The following is a 22,709-nucleotide window of genomic DNA, read 5'->3' on the forward strand; positions in this document are numbered from 1 at the left end:
AAGTAAGTACACTTATTAAAGATGTCATTACCTGCTATTTTATCAGACTGGAGTGTGATCACTGGTTACCAAAGCTAAGCTAAGCCTAGCAGGTGTAATCTTTGCTTAAATGTAAATGCTAAATAGATTTGCACACTGGTAAGCAAAGCCTACATGGTGTAAATGCCTGTTCGTTTAACTGTACCTTAGCACCACTTACCATCAGGCAAACCCTCGCAAACCCGCTTAAAGCTGCTCAAAACCGCCTTAATCATTCTGTATCCAACAATCCTTGTTCTGCCTAGCATAAAATAAACAGCCCTCGCAGGTCTCGAACACAGGACTCTGCACACCATAGCCTATGCAATTTACCAGTAAGCCACCTCAGCTGCATTGGTTAAGGATGTTGTCTCAAACACACCCTTCTTTACAGCCAGTTTACAATAGGGGAGAGACAAGTGTGCAATCAGGAAGGATTGGTGTCTATAAAAATATATATATATATATATCAGAATACAAACATACATAGAGAGAGAATGGGATATGTAGGTAGATCCATATATGTGTACAATATCTAGATATATTAACAATAAATACTGAGGTGTATTATATATACATATATATATATATATATATGTATATATATATATATACATATATATATATATATATATATATATATATATATATATATATATATATATATATATATATATATATATATGGGTTCCCTATTTAATTTCAAAATACCAAAATGACGAATTTCAGTATTTCAAAATTATACTAGCGAAGTCCTGAAATACCAGTAAACCAGAAGCTCGAAATTCAAAATACCGAAGTACGGAGATTTTGAATTTGTGCTTCTGGTGTTGTGGTGTGTGAATGCTGAGATGCGAGTTTGGGTATGTATGTATGTGTATGTGTGTTGGTTAGGGGCATTAGTGTATGCCAGTGTGTGCTTTGACTGTGATGTGTGTGTGCGAGGGCGTGTACAATGTGTGAGAATGAGTTACCTGTGTGTGTCTGATTCTGCGATCTCGGAGTTAGTATATATAAGTAGGGGGGTGGGGGGGTGCAGGCCCCCACTTAGGGGGTGCAGGAGGCTTGCCCCCCTGCTTATCTGTAGTGTAGGATATTATATTTGAGTTGGGGGGAAGTCGTGTGTATGTGTTTGTGTGTGCTGTATCTGTAGTGTACCGTCGGAATTTTGAATTTCACAGCTGTAGGGTTTCGGTGTTTGGTGTGTTCGACTATGTAACTTCAAAATACTGAATTACATAGTGAACCCATATATACATATACACATATACATATACATGCATATATATATATATATATATATATATATATATATATATATATATATATATGCATACATGTCCCAAAATGCCCATACCAACATATGCTGCTGATAGACTACCCACAACTGGGGCAGCATGCATGCACAGTTGGATACAAAAGCAGCCATGACACTCACATCTGCCCCCCCCCCCCCACACACACACACACACAGTCCAAATAAATGAGTGAATAGTACACTGCTACAAAATCATGCTAGGCCATATCCAATGGCCAGACATACAACAATCTCTTAGCAAAACAAATAAAATGTCTGAACATAGCAAAGAAAAATGCAGCCAGACAGTAATTCACAATTTTTTATTATACTCTGATGTCTTGGCCAAAGCCTTCAAGAAGTAAACATCACCAGAAATACATGCCTTAGTCCCAAGAAGCATTTAACACCTAATTACATAACTGAATACACAGCCTCCAATTACACTTGTCATTTAATCCCCTACAGGATAAAGTATCAAAGTTAATATTAATACATTGAAGCCTGTACATAGCAAGTGCCCTTTTATGAATGTATCATCACACTGAGAACAGACGTTTTCAGAATCAGTACCTTGAGACCTACTACTGTCCCCATGGTGTGATTTGTTCAAATGTACAGCTATAGAATTGACATATTTATTATCAGTAATATGTCTGATATGTTCTAACAGCCTATTTTTAAAACGTGTTACTGTCCCCCACATAAAATATGTTACAAGGCCATCCAAGAGCATTCCTTATAAACCTACCTCTGGAATGTACAGACCTCAACATGTTTCCCAGACATTCCCCTCAGCAGGAATTACAGCAGTAAATAATGATAGACCAGTATACCTATCCACCTAGTACTGTATGACATATGGACAAAGCCTGACATAATTAGTGGACAGAAGCCCAAATACATGGCCATACATGAAATATTGCTGTTATACACTGAGAAAGTTGCTGGTGTTACAGGGTTTGTTGTAACATATCTTTTCTGAGGGATATAAAGTCAGAAAAAAATGGATGTTACCATCTACATAATGCAATCATCAGAGTATGCTACTGATTTGCCAAGGACAACACCTGCCTGGGGAACAGCCCATACATAACAGGCTAACCTGTGGACATTATGTGGATGGCCCTACAGTTGACAGCAATGCAGAGACAGAACTTCGTCAGACTGAAAGCCATGCAGAAGTTGCATGTGCAGACAAACCCTGTTAAACTAGCAGTATTCCCAACATATTACAGCAATACTCGCATTCTGCTTCTAAGTCCTGAACCTTCCCCACCATTTAGGTAGCATGTCTCCACAGGTCTTGTTGTAAGATGTAGTAGCCCACACAACTCCAGGATGTCTTCCTCACAAGTAAGAGAAAGGGCCTACACCCACATGGAGTACTTGTTTATAGGAGTGTGCTGCCATGACATTGGCTATTGGAAGAACTACACAGCTGCTCTGCATGCAGTTAGTAAATGGGAAACCCCAGTAGGTGCACAGGCCATCACCTGGTCATGAGCATCACCTACAAAAGCCATGCTGCCACCTATTCAAACCAGCTCTATCCTTTTAGTGCACAGGGAGAGAGAGGGAAATAACAAATGAGACATTAAGTGGAAAAGACAAGAAAGAAAAAAGGTAAGTGGAACATGTAAGCAAGAAATTGAATCTAGTACTTGGTCTGTAATAATGGGAAATATGGTTTGGAGGAATATATATCCCAACAAGACATGCTGTATTAATGTCCTACTAAACATCAGCTATGGCCATAGCATCTGGCCCTCTCTGCAGTGGGAGATATCACAGACATACCTCTCAACTGTACAGATCCTCACAGAATGTCCACATTTTGCCATCATGTATTTTTGTCTGTTCCTCCTGAGACCTGTACTTTACTGACAAATAGCTGAGGACTGAAGTCATCAGGTAATGACAAATACTTGAGTGTGAGACTCCACATTCTTAAGAATATTCACTGCAATGCTAAATTTGTCATTCTACGAACTTCCTATGTTTGTAGCAGGTATATTTAAAGTCTGTCCCTATTTATCCCCCAATCATTTTAGGCATTGTCCAGATGTGATGCTCTGAGAGGTTGTGAGGTGGGAACACAGCTCATGAGCCTGACCCACCTGTGAAAGAACAGCTCACATATGACAACTGCAGGGTGTCTGTCAAACAGTTGTGACTGTGCCACTTCTAGGCCAGTTAATGGGGTGTTTTCCATATCCATGTTACCTGTGATTATAAGTATGACACATCTTTGCCTTGTAAAGCTAATACACCTATAGAGGGTGTGTGCATAGTAGAGGACTGTTGCAGATGTGTGTTGAATTGCATGTGATATATTGACTTAATAACATTAAACTGTACAGTGATCTGCTGGACAATAAGTACATTTGTGACTGATATCTATAGTCACATACACATATACCTGTGCTATGTCACCCAAACCATTGGCAGGTCTGTGAGCAATGGCATTATAACATAATAGCCTACTTATGACTGTTGGGCATCTTCCAGATTATCACAGTGATGTCAAACCCTACTGTGCAATCAACGTACTATTGTATGGTGTAGCTATATTAATGCAGTATCAATACTGATGTCCCCTTTGACACCCATTTATGTGTGCCATTGCCCAGACGTACTGCTGTAACAGGTTGAGAAGTATGATTGAGCAGCAAGACTGTGAATACAGTGTGGCATACTTACATTCAATAGAAATGTATAGCAGGTATCCCCTGAGCACATGTATGTATGCATATGTTCAGCTTGAAGGCACAGAACTAATCACATAGGTATCAAACAGACAGGTAAATAGATTGTGCATGCTGCACATGTGTATTATATCAGTGTCAGTGCATACAACAGACATATGTGTACAGCTACTGGTGTTTGCATTGCCCTAACACTGATGTGGGTACTGGAGTAGGCATGATTATCAGGTGTTAAACAGAGAAGTTTCCACCTGTGTTATGAGCCTATGTCCATGCCTACCACTACCAGCTATAACAACACCTATATACAGTGGATATCACAAGTGGACACACCCCTGTTGGAATGCCAGGTTTGTGTGCTGTATGACAATCAGACCACAGAATATCATTTCATAATGTTTCTCATCTTGAATGTGACCCCTAACCTGTCCAATTCCACTGCAATATAATCAAAGGTGTTTCTAGGAAGGTGAGCAACTATTGCTAGGTGAATATGTGCCACGATGTTAGAGTCCAGACAAAGACAGATTAATGCTGTAACCATCTCAAGAGGTGCATACACAAGTTTGAGGGTGTGTACACTCATTTATCTGGCTTATTGTACTGAGTATTATAGGTTCATAGGTTCATAGGTTCATAGGTTCATACTAGGCTATCTGCCCAAGGACATTTATAAGCCTAGCCCATAGTTATGTGGCTTTCGCCACCCCTTTAGTTTGAATAAAAACTATGCCTATTATTTTGCTGTGCCTCTGTCAAGCAGTGACACTGAAGTAATCCCTGGGGTATATCTGCAATCTCCCATCCATTGGTCAAGATTCCTCTTGAACAAGGCCAGCGAGGTGCTCTGCCTCACATGTACCGGGATTTTGTTCCACAGCATAGGGAGTCTCTGGGTGATGAATCTATCCCTCCAGCACGTTCTATTTATAACCGTGTCAAGGTTTAAGTCTCCCGCCCTTGTGGTTCTGAGGGATCTAGATTTTTTGAGGTGAAGCATATTAATCAAATCTGGGTTTGACATGGCCTTATATGTCAGGCACAGGTCACCTCTGAGCAAGCGGTATGAGACTGAATAGAGCTGGAGTTCTTTCAGTCGGGCAGCATAAGACATATTTTTGAGACCCTTTATCCTTTTGGTGAGGAACTTTTGGGGCCTTTCAAGCTGCAGCAGGTGTCTGGTCAGATACATTCAGAATGGGGCATTGTACTCAATCATAGGTCTAATGAGTGATGAGTACAGGGGGACGATGACATCCCTGATCTAGATGTGAATCCTTCATGATCAGGTGGGTGATATAGAAGGTTTTCCTAACTACTTTAGCAACATGAGTGTCAAACGAAAGGCTACTGTCAACCTGGGTCCCCAGATCCCTGATGACTTTTTCTGTGCTCAGTGGATTGCCACCTATATGGTAGCTAGGGGTAACCTTGTTTTTCCCGAAGGGTATGACTATGCATTTTTTGGTGTTTAACTTCAGGCCATGGCTCTGGCACCAGTTATCCATTTCTGTGAGGCCCTTCTGGAGGATATCTGTGTCAGATGTGTTTTCGACTATTGCACCCAGTTTGCAGTCATCTGCAAACTTTGTCAGCCATAACCCTCCTGTGTTTGCTTGTACTTCAGAAAAGTATATGCTGAACAAGAGTGGACCCAGGACTGAGCCCTGTGGGACACCACTTGTGACAGGCTTTGAGTCTGACATGGCTCCAGCAACTCTGACCCTGTGGGTTCTGTCACTTAGCCAGTTTGCAACCCATCTTGTGATGTATGGGTTTACATTCAAGCTGATGAGTTTTTCGATGATACCTGAGTGGGGTATTGTGTCGAAGGCCTTTGCCAGGTCGAGGTAGGCTGTATGGACTGCCTTTCCCTCATCAATGGCCTTGGTGACTGTCTCGAAAATGTCAACCAGGTTTAAGAGGCAGGATCTGCCTTTGACAAAGCCAAACTGGGTTGGATCCAAAGTCTGCAAGTTCCCTATCTCTTTATTTATGAGTTCCATTATGATCCTCTCCATGGCTTTGCAGATAAGGCTTGTCAAGCTAATGGGGTAATTTCCAGGGTCGGTGGAGGCACCGCCTTATGAAGTGGGACCACAGTCGCCGTGCGCCACTCCTTGGGTGTATCCTGAGGTGAGGCTAAGATTAAACAGCTGTCCTAACTGTGGGTTTAATTCCTCATTGAGTTCATGAAGCACACAGCCGGGGACACCATCCGGTCCCATGGATGCTGTGTTATCTGCCTTAGTGAGGGCAGTTCTCACCTGGGCGTTGGAGATGTTTGGGGGCTACAATCCTCTGGAATAGATATCTCTCCTTTTGGGGACAAGTTTGCACTGAACCTGTCAGCCAGTATGTTGGCAATGTGTGTAGGTTCAGTAATTTTCACATCATTTTGAACTAATTCTGAGCATATCTGGGAGTTTCCTCCTAGGTTTCTAACATAGCTAAAGAAGGCCTTATGATTGTCTTTAGAGTCCTTGGCGATTTTTCTCTCAAAATTTGCCTTGGATGATTTTATGAGAGCTCTTAGTTTTTACTTATAATGATCAAAGGTGTCTTACCTTTCAAGGATTTTGTTCTATCTTGTAGTAGCTTCCTCCTTTTGTTGTAGAGCTTGTTTATGGCTGGGGTCCACCAGACTGGACGTTTGCCTTTGGTACAGAGAGTCTTAGTTTTGTTTGGGATTGCCTGATCCATGCAGTCCTGTAGGTGCTGGTAGAAGGCATTTGTAAGTGATTCAGCGGTTTGAGTAATGTTTACCACTGGCTCAGGGGCCTTAAAGGAGACCACACTAGTTTTTAGAAGTGTGAAATCGGCTTTTGAGAAGTTTTTCACTGTGGTCTTTTTTGTTTCAGGTGGGGGCGGGATGAGGACCTCCAGCGAGATTAGTTTATGATCTGATCTCACCAGTGAGGGGTATGCTTCCGGTGTTGAACATTCTGATCCCATGTTCGTGATGATGAGATCAAGTATGTTTTCTCCTCTTGTGGGGATGGTGACTAGTTGTTCCATGGCATTTGAGTTTATGAACTCCAGGAATCTTTGGGTTAGAGTGTTCGGGCTTGAGTAGTGTTCCCAGTCTATATTAGGGTAGTTGAAGTCACCTAGTATGATGGTGTTTGGAGATACATTTATCCCCTCCAATGTTTTCAGGAAGGCCATGTGAGGTTCCTGAGTTTGAGAGGGTGGCCTGTAACATGCTACAAATTGCAGAGCAGTCTTGCCTATGGTTAATTGCACCTGGATGGTCTCCGATGCATCATGCATTGCCACCAACCTTGAGGTGTGGGTGTCCTTTATGAATATGGACACCCCCCCTCCTTTCTTGGTGTTGTCCGGATTTTGGGGCCAGAACGCATGATATGAGGTGAAACCTGTTAGTGCTGGGGTGCTCTCAGGAGCCTTGAACCAGGTTTCTGTCACAGCACAGACATCGATGTTCTCCATATTGAGAAGGGCCTCGAAAGTGCATCTTGAGATTGAGACTTCTGGCATTGAGCAGCATTACCCTTAGTTTTTTTCCTTTTTGGTGTTCTAGGGTTGTAGGTTTAGAATTTGAGCCTTGCCTAAAAAGGCACTATGGGGTGGCAAGAGCCTTTGCCAATATCCGGAAGCCCAGGGGTGACAGGTGCAAACCGTCCCTTGCGAAGCAGCGTGGCTTGTCCAGCATGTCATCCCAGGCAGACAGACATTGGATCCCCTTTGAATGACACCAGAATTTAAGCCATTTATTAAAGCTGATCATCTTATCACTGTATTGTGGCATCATTCTAGGTGAAGGTAGGATACTGCTCAAGGTCAGGGTCATACCTGCCTGGGCTACATAATCAGAGAGCTCCTCGATGTCCCTTTTCATGTAGTCCAAGGAGGTACGTCTCAGGTCATTGACACCAGCGTGGACAATGACTGAGTCGTACTTGTATCTGCTGTTGAGAGACCTGAGTGCTTGCGTTATGTGGCGGATTCTAGCGCCCGACAGCCAGCTTACTGTGACCTTCTCCTTACTCAGTCTGGTGAGCGGGACATCAGTGTGTCTGACTATGGAATCACCAATGACAAGTGTGTCTGGCATTTTGTTTGGCCTTAAGGGCTGTGACTGTTTGACACTCTGACTGTGTGGTCTATGTGTTGCATGTGTTGGGTCGTGAGGTGGTAGTTGTTTGGATGTCTGCTTTGGTGGCCTCTGCTGTTTTGGTAAATTTTTGATCAGAGCCTCCGAGTATGTCTTTGTGTGAGTATGTGTATGATTTGAAGTTGTGATGGTACTATGTGTGACTGGGTATGTATTGTGTGTGGTTACCTTCTCCTCCTGTCTGGTCTTGCCAGTCCTATGTTGAGAGAGCTCAGCCTCCAGTTTGGCCGTATAGTTGCATCTCTCGCATGTATTTGTGTTTTGTGGGAGAAGGAGGGGATTGTCTGTGTACATGAGGCAATTGTAACATTGCCTCAATATTCCCAGGTTCACCAGTTGAGCTGGAGAAGACACTAGCAACTGATCCCTCGACATACTAGAAGTAGTAGATAAAGAGACTTTCAAAGGACTCCGGGGGAAGTGGGTTTTAAGCTGGTGGGGTACTATCTATAATAAGAGTGTTTTATCAAGGTGCAAGTACTGTAGGAGTAAGTGCTAGGCTTTACAGATAGAGAATAGTCTACTTGGGAATCAAGTAGAGATGAACTTTTCAGTTATAGGATATGCTGGTTAGATCAGCAGTACAGCTCGAGGAAGGTAGTTCTAAGGGAAAATTTGAAGAGTGGAATTTAGATGGCCTGAATAGTTTAACCTTGTTTAACCGCCGCTGCTCTTGTATGCAACAGTGGCAACTCCGCGCTAACGCGCGTTTAGCGTGTTTTATAGCAGGGGGCTGAAAGGAGCTAGGAATTGGCCCAAAACAACCAATGGACTACTAGTTTCTGGCTGAAACTTCACCAAATCGGACAAAAAGGCTGCTCAGTGCTTCCCACTCCCACTGGTAAGCAAAGAAACTTCCCTCCTTCCTAATAAGGCAATGGATCAGTAACAGGAACTAAAAACAAAGCCCAGGGATCAGCAACTCTGAAACTGGACTACTCTAGTTCAGTAAGGCGGGAAAACAAGAGATTTTTTTTTGTTTGTTTGTTTTTTTACAGAGACAAGGAAAAAACAGACAGTAAATGCTATAAATGCTGTAAATCGGCTAGCGCACTTTAGTGTGTAGCCTACAGAAACAATTTGCAACAATTAGTAACTTAAAGTGCAATAAACAGTGTAAAATGCAGAAATCACTTAAAGTAGCAGTAAAACAGGTGAAATGCAGTCGCTAGCTTAATAACAGTGGGAAAGCCACAAAAATACTTATATCTGGTAGAAAGTCACTCTTTTAGCTCTCTGCTGCTTGGATCACTCTGCAGGCCACCACGAGGATCTGTGCTGAGTTGGTACAAGCTGGAAAACGCATTTAGCGTGTTTTATAGCAGGGGGCTGAAAGGAGCTAGGAATTGGCCCAAAACCACCAATGGACTACTAGTTTCTGGCTGAAACTTCACCAAATCGGACAAAAAGGCTGCTCAGTGCTTCCCACTCCCACTGGTAAGCAAAGAAACTTCCCTCCTTCCTAATAAGGCAATGGATCAGTAACAGGAACTAAAAACAAAGCCCAGGGATCAGCAACTCTGAAACTGGACTACTCTAGTTCAGTAAGGCGGGAAAACAAGAGATTTTTTTGTTTTTTTTTTGTTTTTTTACAGAGACAAGGAAAAAAACAGACAGTAAATGCTATAAATGCTGTAAATCAGCTAGCACACTTTAGTGTGTAGCCTACAGAAACAATTTGCAACAATTAGTAACTTAAAGTGCAATAAACAGTGTACAATGCAGAAATCACTTAAAGTAGCAGTAAAACAGGCGAAATGCAGTCGCTAGCTTAATAACAGTGGGAAAGCCACAAAAAATACTTATATCTGGTAGAAAGTCACTCTTTTAGCTCTCTGCTGCTTGGATCACTCTGCAGGCCACCACGAGGATCTGTGCTGAGTTGGTACAAGCTGGAAAACGCGCGTTTAGCATGTTTTATAGCAGGGGGCTGAAAGGAGCTAGGAATTGGCCCAAAACGACCAATGGACTACTAGTTTCTGGCTGAAACTTCACCAAATCGGACAAAAAGGCTGCTCAGTGCTTCCCACTCCCACTGGTAAGCAAAGAAACTTCCCTCCTTCCTAATAAGGCAATGGATCAGTAACATTATTTCCATATGTTTTCACAAACCAGATTGTTATGTTTTCAATTGAATTGAACAGGCTATAGGTCACACTACAGGCGGGAAATGTTATGAAATTAATTATTGTGGTGTCATGTTCCTGTTGCACAAATACCAGGCAGTGTATCAGGGGTGTGTAGACTTTATATCCACTGTAGCTATATGGACACAGCAGTACCTGACCTATATATCCAGCCTCCACCAAGGTAGAGTAATCCCTTTTGGTGGACAGCAGCAATACATAAACCACATAATAGGTTGCTACATTGGGTGTACAGGGACACATAGGTGCAGGCAATAACTTTGAAGCAAGTCCGCCTATATCTGAGCAAGCTGATAACTTCACAGGTGACGTCATGTAATGCTGACTATGACTGTGAATCAGACATATCCACACCACCAAGGACAATTGCAACCATGTCTCCACATATGGTGTAAGCTTCAGGTGCAACCACACAATTCACCCAGTACTGGGGGTAAAGAACACCTCATAGACACATGCCATGGATATAGGCAACCTGCATCACATAGGTTAGGTGGGAACATCGCCACTCTGTCCACCCCAGTCGTACATGGAGATATGCAAATCAACCACACTCCTCCCCACAGCAATGGTGAGCATGTACATATTACCTATTGATGGCAACAACAGCATATCTCCATGGAGCATGCTAATATCAGTCACTGCCCCCTACATGAACTCAGGCATGTTCTCAGAGCTCCATCACACACCATAGTCAAACACAGACCTGCCACCATCCACACACCATGCACATGGAAGATGACCACTGTCAACCCTCTACACAGAAATGAATGGAGGATAGAGGATTATACAATCAAGTGTCCAACATTGGGGGGAATAAGATAGCTCTGGGAAAGGAGTGTAATGCAAGTTGCTATAACCATGATAGTTTGGAGGTTTCTGGGGTAGTCTGGATTTTTTGCAAGTAATATCCACTGTTGATGTGCATTTTGACAACTGTATGTGGTACTGTGACCTTTTCCTGTTCATGTCTTCCATGTAACATGCAGAGTGCTCGTCTACCACCATTCTCTGTTGGGGGAACAGACATCATCACCCAATATGTGATTGGACATTATGCCCTGTCATGTGAGAGCAGAAGATGCATGGGAGAAGACTGCCCTACGGAACAGTGTGATCCACAGGGTAAATGATGCCGGACTACACAGCAGAACTTATGTGCATGTGCAGCATTGGGCCACCAACCTCAAATGCCATGCCCATCAATGGGCTGCTGCTGTAGCAATGGACCAGCTAGACACAGGTGGGGGGCCCAGCCATCCAGCCCCCACTGACACCCACTAGGAGCTCCTCACCACACTTAGCCCACATGCCAAACACACAGGCTATGATGCTAAGGGAAACATTGTGGAGGTGGGTTGCACACACACACACTGGATGAGGAGTGTGCAGGTAAGGGCCCAGTGGGGATTAGTACACTATGTATCAGGCATACATATATCTGTATTGTATCTACATGCATGTGTCAGGTCTGATTGCAGTTGTAGATGGGGTTTTCTAATGCACAGAGGTTTACATCTATGGTGAGGACAGGACATTGTGTATTATTCCATTTAGCACTGTAGATGTGCAGGCATGCTGCATCCATCCTGTACCAAGGCCACATGTGCATCTGCTGACAATAACACCCTCTCACAACTACCTAGGAGCCTCTGGTCTGCATATGGGACAGCAGCCTGAAGCTGGTGAATATGACATTGTTCTGTTGTTGCCTGGCAATACCCCAGCCATGTGAAGTTTATGCAATTTACCATGCACACAGCCATCAGTAATAACTATATTGCTTTATGTAATAGCTATATTGCTTGTTGTGCATGTTCACTTGTGCTGGGGTTAACTGTATTGCATCACAGTGGTCACCACTGGGGCCTATCTGACATGAACTCAACATTCCTGTAGCATACCTCACAACTTGCCAGTGCCAAGATGTCTGGACTGAGGCCAGCAAATTGTGCTGGACAAACAGCCTAAGGTAAGGTCATGCATGACACATTACTGGTATACAGTGGATATAAATTATGTATACACCCCTCTTAAGATGCAAGGTTCTCCTGTTACATACTAATTAGGACCACAACATGACAGTCCACACCTCTTCCAGCCTTTAATGTGACCCATAAAAGGTACAGTTCACTTGTAAAACAAAGCATCTGGACTCATGTATTGCACCTACAAGGCTGGCCACCTGTGAGGGCTTCAGACATCCTATCAGCATGATGTTTCAGTCAGGTATGATACCTCATGCTGCCATGTGTGTCAGTACACTCATTGTGGCCTATTTGGCTAAAATATCACATACATGGACATTGTTAAGGCACACAGACCACTTCTGACCACATCTGGGTTTCAAATATATGGATATTCCAGACATATCTGTACAGAGGGTTGTACAATGGTTTAACCTGCTGCATGTGAGGCAGATGCTTTTACCACACTGTATAAAGTAATGGCAGCAGGAGTTAGTCACCAGCCATGTATGGTATACGGATCAAAATGGTATAAGCCACACATGATATAATCCTCACACACACATAGTTGCCAGCATTATGATTAGAATTCCTGCCTATCTAGGTATTCCTACTATAGTGCTATGCAGTTATCAGACGCATCACAGAGCTTATGCATTTTCACCTCTTCCAAAGGTACCTCTAAGGTGGATGACATCAACAGGTCTACTAAATTGGAGTGAAGGGAAGTATACAGTTCAAATATGGCATGAGTCAGATAGTACATGATTCACACACACATACTTGCCAGTACTGGGATTAGAACTCCTACCTATAAAGGTATTCTTACTATAGTGCTACGCAGTTATCAGATGCACCACAGAGCTTATACATTTCCACCTCTTCCAAAGGTACTTCTGAGGTGGATGACACCAACAGGTCAACTAAATTGGAGTGAAGGGAAGTGTAAAGGGTAGTATACAGGTCAAAAATTGTATGAGCCAGATAGTACATGATTCACACACACATACACACACTTGCCAGTACTGGGATTAGAACTCCTGTCTATCCAGGTATGTCTACTACAGTGTTACACAGTTACCGCACGCACTAATGCACAACAGAGATTACTGAACTTTTACATGGCCAAAGCTGCTGATAACTGCTCAGCTGTGCTAAAGTCTTACAGGTAGCAGACAGTCTGCCTTCTGTTCAACCCATACATCATGCTAGTTTTTTCTGTCTTGCACTTCAACCTGCATTATGACTTGGCACTTCACCAGGTTTTTCTATCAAGAAGTGTGGCACACATGGCAGCCGTCAGCATTACTTGTTCATCATAGTTGTAGCCCCAGTACTTACTAGTTATGTCCACCCCTCCTGGCATGTTTGAAGTGCAGTTACTTGAGCTTTCACCCATTAACCTGGTGCACTTGTCCATTCTGGGGCACTGTTGCAAGTGCCTCATGTACACAGACAACCCTCCCATCTAAACTCCAAACACTCAGACTTGTGAGGGTTACCCATATATCAACCAATGTGGACATATGCACTCTCCAGCAAAGACTGGACTAGCAGGTCAAGAGGATAAAATCAACACCTGCACCACACCATGTGGAACGTGTAGCTTACCATGATACCTACTTTGTCAGCCATGACATACAGTGAAAAAGCCATACACCCACCTTCCCAGAGGCACTCAATGGACATTTACCCAAACAGCATAGACCAGCAAGGCAGACACCCATTTAGACACCACCACATGGCACAAGCCAAGGGACACATATTTAACCTACACAGTGTACCCCCATCCTAAGCTCCTAAGGTTAACCACCTTGCACAATACAGTGATCATGGGTAACTCAATACTGAGGCACACATATCACACCCAATAAGTTGAATATAGAGCAGGTAACAGCCAAATATCTATCACATGCCAGCATCTAACACATGACACAGCCAGTCATGTCACTCCACAACAACTATGTGTATCACTCCATTTCCATGTATGTGTGAATGACTTGGGACACACCTCCCTGGACTACATGACAGGAGACATGGTTATGTGGTCCAGGCAAGTGTGCCAGTAGCCATGGGCAGTGTACCGCTGTAACCCAGAATGATGCTGTGATACTATCAACAGATGATTGACTGCAACATTGGCTTATGGGCTATGTGTCATTTTTAGGGGATCCAGAACCTCTCTGCTTGGGTAACATAACTGACAGAACCCAATGACTTGCCATGGATCTCCTACATTTGTCACCACTGGGTTGCCAGATACTGGCTAAGTGTCTTGCCACCCCTATGGTGCCTTATTAGGCAGTGTTCCTAATGCTAGTACCACCATAACAGCTACACATGTATGCAATCTGAGGGTTATGCTGCTCAACAGTGGACATCTAACTGTCAGGATGCAGTCACTCATAGCAGTCAGAGTGGAGGACACATGTCTGCTGTGATGGAGAGGTGGTTCACAGCAGCAGACAGCAGACCTGCAGTATCAGGTTATAATGCATTCCACAGCTGACAGCCCCCAGACATGGCCCACACCACACCAACACAGCTGGTGGTGTCTCCATATTCATTATGGATAGGAAAACCTCCAGACTAGCATCCCATCATAATGCATTGGAGATACGTCCAGTACAACCACCTTGGGGTAATGGTGCTATCCAGACCATAGGCTGCTATGGGTCCACATCTATGTCCCTAGACAGTCAATGCACATTCCTCAACACCCTGCCATCTCTGATGGTCCAATGCAACATGACATTGTACGAGTCCTCAACTATCCCTCCAACACCTGGGTAATGTAGCCAATCGCCAGTACAGTGGCCCAACACTTCTGAGATTCATCATTTCCATTGCCCTAGACCAGCTCATACTGACCCATGGTAGAGAATGCAACAACCATGACCTGTGCTGACCACTTAAATATGGGACCACTGCTCATCCCCAGATGTCAATCCCTGCATGGTGAGATTCACACAGGCTGTAATCTACATGGAATCCAACATGTTAGCCACACCCCCCACAAAGATAACCACCTGCAAAAACTCTCCAAAGCTGACTTTGCAGTCATGAAAACAGGGGTGGATGCCCTCACTGCACCCATGGCAATAGGCTGTAGCTGCATGATTGTGGAATCATACACATAGGCATTGTACAAACAGTAAAATGAATGCATGGTACTAGCCAGAGCCAACAGAATCCAGATACTGTCCTCCAAACACTGAGAGACAATGGGATGGTCCCCTGCCATTACCGAAGTGTACATCAGAAGGGAGGACACTGTTTCAGGGAAAGGTGGTGTCCTATGATTGCTGAACTCCCTTATTAGCCTCAAACACAACTGTGGATCCCTCATGGAATCCCTGATAGGCATGTATGGTAGCAGAGATGCATCAGATACTGACGACAGTCACAACAACCTTAATAGTTACATCAACAACCTCCACAGCATTAAACACAAGTGCTGCGAGTTACTGCACAAAGCTAATACCTATCCAGAGGCAACAGATATTGGCCACAGTCTTGGCAACACATTCAGTGCCAGCTTTACCCTTCTCTCCCCCACAAGTGAAGTGCTGAGTGAATGTGTTCTCACATGCTGTATCCCATGTCCATTCTAGGCATCTGTGTGTCACCAGGATGTGGCCCTGCATCAAGGCCACAGGGTATGGAAGCATGGTGGCACATCCACCATGTTATAGGCAAGGTAAAGTATGTGCATGGTAATTCCCGGTCTGTAACACAGTGATTGCATATGCCTCAGATTATAGGGCTGAGGGTTGTACATAGGTACATGTTGATGTACAACATCTGTTGTAGAATGGAGAATAGTACATGTTCTGGTTTGGACACACCTCCAATTGCTAATAACCACATCCACAGGGGATAGTCATCAACCAAACACACTGGGATTACTATTCACATACACACACACACACACACACACACACACACACACACACACACACACACACACACACACACACACACACATACACACACACACACATACACACACACACACACTTGCCAGTATTGAGATCCACAGGTTCATTGCTTCATAGGTGTGTAGTAGGTGAATGGGCCTGAAGGCTCTACAAGGCTAGCCCAAGGGAATACCTTGGCATCAGGCCACATGACGATAGTCCCTAGTGTGGCTCAGGGGGATAAGTCACTGGAGTGGTCCCCAGGGGGGTGTATTGTATTCCCCATCCACTCATCCACGTTTCTATTGTTGGTGGCCAGAGATGTGCACTGATTGCCATGTATGTGAGCTATATTCCATAATATGGACAGTGTCTGGGTTGTGCACATGTCTCACATGCATGCTATTTGACATGTGAAAGTGTGCTTGAGGTCTCTGTGGCCTGTTGTGTTGACAGATTGGTATCTTCTGATGTAGCAAACCTGACCTCGTTTAGTGAGACCTGAATATGTAACAGAGGTTATGACTACATTGACAGTATGATATGGGTATTTAGTGGAGTTAGTGGCATCCGTCCATACAAGGCATGTGTATAAGGCATGGTATTCCCTTTGTGGGGTAAGTTTGCAGACTCTACAGTTGTTGCAGGCATCCAGTGGGGAACATAGCAAAAGGGCCACGGTATACATTTATTGGGCTACTGAGGGGATGGAACAGGGTGCCATGTCCTTTTACTTGCTGGATAACACACACTCAGTCAGGAGATGTAACACATCAAAGTACTTTCTGATGTCAGTGACACTGTTGTGGTCAACAGCCATGTAGTCCACTGCTATCACACCATGGGTACTATCTGTGAGGCAATATGCAGGGGAACTACCAATATAGTGGTTGTTGCCTACCCAAGTGTGTTTGTGTATGATACATGAGTGGAGAGTGGTCTCTGAGTAATAGAAGGGTTGTCTATATTGTTCAGTGATCCATACTGTCACATTTAGGGCTGTGGATTGTCTACACCAACCTCTCTAGTGTTTGACATCTGTTGGGCTTGTAATGTGGGCATTGTGACATATACTAGGTCCTCAACATAATAATTTAGAAAAACTCACCTCAATGGATCCAGTTATTACACAATCACACCAACCCCCACACAGGATACTGATCAAACACACACTTGCCAATACTGAGATTCAAACCCCTACCTAGCTACATATTGCTACTACAGTGTACCACATGCGCCAAAGAGTTTGTTTGATGGATACTGTCCCAAGGTACTTCTAAGGTGAGGAACATCATCAACCCTTGTAAATACTGACATTGGGTGATGTAGTGGGTGAGAGATTCCAAAAAGTATTTTACGCTACACACACATTTACATTTGCCAGGGGTGAGATTCAAACCTCTATGTAACAATCTTTTGGAACACTTACATTATGTATTTACCACATGCACTACAGACCTAACATGGTTGAGGGTTGGCAACAGGTACTTCTAAGGTGGATGATATCTGCAGGACTGCTAAAGTCAGGCACTGAGATGTGTATCGGGGCTAAAATCTTTAAGTTACAGACATACATATCTACACATGCAGACACTTGTCAGGGATGGGATTCAAACCCATACCTATGCAGTTATTGCTACTACATTGCTCCGCATTTATCGCACATGCCATGGAGCTTACATGTTGGAGGGTTGTGCCCAGGTATCTTTGAAGGTGAGTAACATCAGCAGCAGTGTTAAAGGAGAGGTAATGGAAGTGTTGTAACTGTGAATGACCACAAAATCAGGTTTCTACAAGGATACACACACTCTCTCACACAAACACTCACGTTTATACAGTTGTCAGGATCAGGATTGGAACTCCTACCTAACTAGCTTGCTACACTATAGTATTACACAGTTATTGTAAGTACCATGGCATTTATATGTCAGAGAGCTATCCAAAGGTATCTTTGAAGGTGAGTGACAGCAGTAGCAGTGCCAAAGGAGGGGTACGGGAGATTTACTGAGTGTGAATGGCCTCAACCACATTCATCTAGAAACACACACACACTCATACACAACTTTACATTTGACAGGACTGAGATTGCAACTGCTACATGGATACCTATTTGTACTGTAGTGTTACACAGTTATCAGAAGCACCACTGACACTATAGGGTTGAGGGCTAACCAAAGGTATTTCTACAGTGAATGACATCAGCACATCATGTGATATGGGCCAGTGAAATGTATAGTGGGTAGGACAGGCCTCAAAATGGTGTTCTATATGTTGCTGTCTGTCTTTCTCTTCCCCATGTCTTTGTGTGTGTCTGTTTGACATATTATAATGTGTTTGCCGATATGTGTGTGTATTCCTATCCAATGTGTGTGTGTCAATGGTGTACAATTCAGTGTGTGTGCACAGACAGCTGTGAATGACCGATAACTGTAGTCCCCTGTGTTGTGAGACATGGGCTTCATTTCTCTTAAGTGTAGGAGCATGCCCAGTATGACCTTCTATACTGAGTGTGTGCATCCATTCCAGGGAGGGTTGGACTCTAGTTGAGGGTTTTGTGTGCTGCAGCTACATCTAGCAAACTGTTTCTGCAGAATATCTGTATATAGGTTGCCAATATGGAGACACAATGGGCTTAAAATACAGGAGATACTATAACTATTGCTATCTGTGCTGCTTGTGTGACATGTTTGGTTGTAGCATAGATATTCCAACATATGTACTGTTTTACACTGCGATGTGTCATGTCATCGGCTACTGACAGTTATCATTCTTTGCTCACAGTTATTTACCGGGAACACCTGCCATTGTGGAGGGGTAGCTACAGACAATAGACTGCTGGTTCTGTGTAAATAGTGCAGCATCTTGTTAGTGTGCTGGTTGGGGTTACCTTCCTTGTACTTTTCACAACTTCAAGGAATGGCCATATCCTGCTTTGGCCATACCTCTTAGCTGTACAGATACACCCAAGTTATTCAGAGGCAGGACTCTTATATCTGGTCAGTTTACCTTCACGTTGTGGTTTACAAGTGGTTTTCAGGCTATTCAGTCATGGGTTTGTAGTCAGAAGTAGTATGGGTGGACATTAGAGTTTCAGACTTCACACACTCCATGACCTCCATGCTTCTACCCCCCCCCCCCCGTTATTCTCTCCTCCACCTAACATTATGTAAGCAATATCTTGGAGGTATCCCTATAGTTGAAACTTTATCCCAGTAGTATTTATGGCCTGATCCACAGCCCTTGCAGTAGGCCATGGGGAGGCATGCTACTGGCATTTGACAACATGGCCTTGCATTTGTTTTCTGTTTACTATTGGGTTGTTAGTTGGGACCCCCTGACATTCCATACATTGGCACTATGGGTGAGGCATGGGCCTTTGCCAGAGGACTGTAGGCCATTTGAGAGTGCTGCAGGTCATTTGTTACTGTATTTCTACATGGGATTGTGGGGGGAGGTTGCATACCTGCAGACTTTAACATTTGAAATGACTGTACTGGTATTTTAGTTACTCTGTTGGCTTCCATTTCATATTGTATTGTGACCTATCATGCAGGCAGGAGACATATCAGTAGAGTACACATGTTATATCTTAATAGCATACATTTCAGTTTCAGACTTCTTACTCCTCAGAACTGGAATGCAACTGGCAGACCTGTTGCAGCATGTCTGTGTAGGTCTGTTGGGGGGCTGTTCACCATTGCCATCATTTGGGGACCTTAGCCCAGCTTTTCTTCATGGTCATCTACACCTGTCCTGCTGGGTGAGGCTGGTCGTGGATATGTGACCCTCATTGACATCCATGTGTGTGACCTATTGACACCCACAGTTCTCTGGGCCATCACATGTACTGCAGTGGGGGTTGTCACCTTGTGTAGTGCTGCCTAGAATGTTGACACCAGTATTTGTTATGAATTTCCTGCTGTCCCATATAGCTGTCTGCTGCTGTCCCATTCAACCACCCAATTCCCTTGCATGCTTGCATCCCTATCATACATACAAGTATGAGAACAAACTATTCCATTCAGTAATTGATAGGAAGAGTGACTTACCTTATAGCTGGGCCAGTATTGAGGACAGTGGTCGAGGGCTGACTATGTTGGATGCACATAGTACACTCCCTGTACATGGTAAGTTTCAGGTAGTGTCATGTTTAGCATCCCTTTTACTGTCTGTGTGAGTCGGAGAGAGAGGTATCAGTCCCTGAGTCCTGACAGCGTCAATGTGTGTGCTATGCATTGCCTCTATGCCAAGGCCTGGACATACTGTGCATGCCTCCTTCTGCTTACCAGGGGCAGGCTCAGGATGTTCCTCCTCTAAGTCCCTCTGTGCTTGTGCTGGCCTTGGCAATGGTGGGGGGGGTTGTGTGGCCCTTCCCCATGCTGTTCCTGCTGCAGCTGTTTCTGTAGGATCATATTGTGTAGCATGGCACTTACTATGAATATTTGTGTACATGTAGCTGGAGAATACTGCAAGGCTCCACCAGATATGTCAAGGCAGTGGAACCGTGACATGAACATCCCAAACACACACTCTACAATGATCCTAGTTTGTGCGTGTGCCTCATTATGGTGTTCTTGTTCGGTTGTATGTGCATTTCTGATGGGTGTCATCAGCCATGGCTCCAGTGCATAGCCAGCATCCCCCACTAGATGGCCATATGGGATGTCCTCCCTGGCAAACACCTGATACAGCTGTGAGCAATGCCAGATGTGAGAGTCATGATAGCTTCCAGGGCTGCCAGCATGCACATTCATGATAATGCCCTGGGCACACAACCTAGCAGTTGATGGAGGGGAAACCCTTGCAGTTTATGTAGACCCTGTCCCGCTCACCGCGTGGTGCTTTGATGTGGATGTGCATGCAGTCTATAGCACCAGCTACTTCAGGGTAGTCTGCTATACAGTGGAAGAGACGCATACATGTGGTCAGCGCCTCATGGGCAGTGGGGAAATATATGTGCTGATTGGCATATTGTGTCATGGCATCCAGGAACTGGTAGAGTACCCTGGATGCTGATGCCTGTGAGACCACCATGATATCTCCAGTTGATCTTTGCAAGGTACCTGTGGCTAGTATTCCTAAGCCTAGACATACCTTGGTATCCACTGGGATGGGTTCCCCTCTATTAGTTCTGTAAGGAGTGGCCAGCACAGCTCAACAATTTGTGTAAAATGTTCCTGTCCACCCTATAGCACTCTACTATCGCCAGCTCATGTAGACCTGGTAGGTTACCCTGGGTCTATACAGTGTTCTCCTCCTCCTCACTGTGGGTCGGTTGTCAGCATTCTCCTCCTCACCACCCTCAGTCTCTAGCACATATTGATGGAGTAAAGCAGCAGCAGCCTCTAACATATTTAATTATTTTTGCCAGTTATAAATCCCCCATCTGTGTACACCGATGGTGTGGAGTTTGTGGGAAAAAAACAGTCTGTAGGGTGTTTGCATACTTTATATTAGTGTGCTGAGATGCTGTATGTGTAATTGGTTGATTTTGATACATTCCACCTGCCAGCTATGCTAGTTCTCCTTGATTGCCTTCCTACTGCTGTTTCCCCTTCCCACTTCCTCCCTATTTAAGCCCCGAGGCGTGCTGCGCATACCCAGTGCTCAAATGTATACAGTTCTTCTATTTCCTTTGTTTGTTTTTATTTTTTTTTTTGGCCTCCTGTGCACCGCACACACCCTTTTAGCTAATGTAAGTTTTTTTAAGCAAAAATGACCCTCCCTGGATGTGAACACGCTCTGCATTTCATGAAATAAGACATTACAGCCTCAGACACACCCCCTTCCTTAGCTGTGATTATCTAAGGGTAAACATGAGCCACAGAGCTCCAATGAGCTTACAGTAAGCATGACACATCCCCTTATGAAATCATTCAGCTCTTATACTTGCACTGTTGTATTGCTGCACCTACAGGTGCAAGAAGACACTTTGAGGAAATCTGTGATTCAGTATAACTCCACTCATTTGCATACCCCAGTGTGTACATCCTTAGATACTGCACTTAGATGGATCCTTGACAACCAGTGCTCCCTCGTATTGTTTACATTCTGCATACTATTGACTATAATGGCAAAATGCAGACTTATCTTAAAAATGACTTTTCTCATTTTTTTTATTTTCGGCACAATCCCGTTTGAGCGCCGCTGCCCTGAGCTTAAATGGTCGTGATCGACAAAAAAAAAAAAAGTTTAAACATTTATGAATGCCAATGGCCTTATATTTCGCCATTGGCATGAGTATCTGACTATAATGCATGCTTACCATGAGCTGTCCTGCCTCCGTTTGCTTAAATGCAGAAATGTATTCAGTTACTAAATGAATACATTTCTGCTGTGAAACTTTTCCTGCACGGAGTCTGGCCGCTTCATGGATCACAAAATCACCTCATTTGCATGTTTTTTACCAGCAAATGAGGTGATTTGCATCCCACACTGCTTTCCATTTAATGAACAGTGTAGGGCTGCTCGTGTACATGAAAACGGTACTTTCCTGGATCACTCGGCGGCTATT

Source organism: Protopterus annectens, chromosome 2.part1, assembly GCF_019279795.1.
Source record: "Protopterus annectens isolate FY-2018-M chromosome 2.part1, PAN1.0, whole genome shotgun sequence".
NCBI classification, from domain to species: Eukaryota; Metazoa; Chordata; order Ceratodontiformes; family Protopteridae; genus Protopterus; species Protopterus annectens.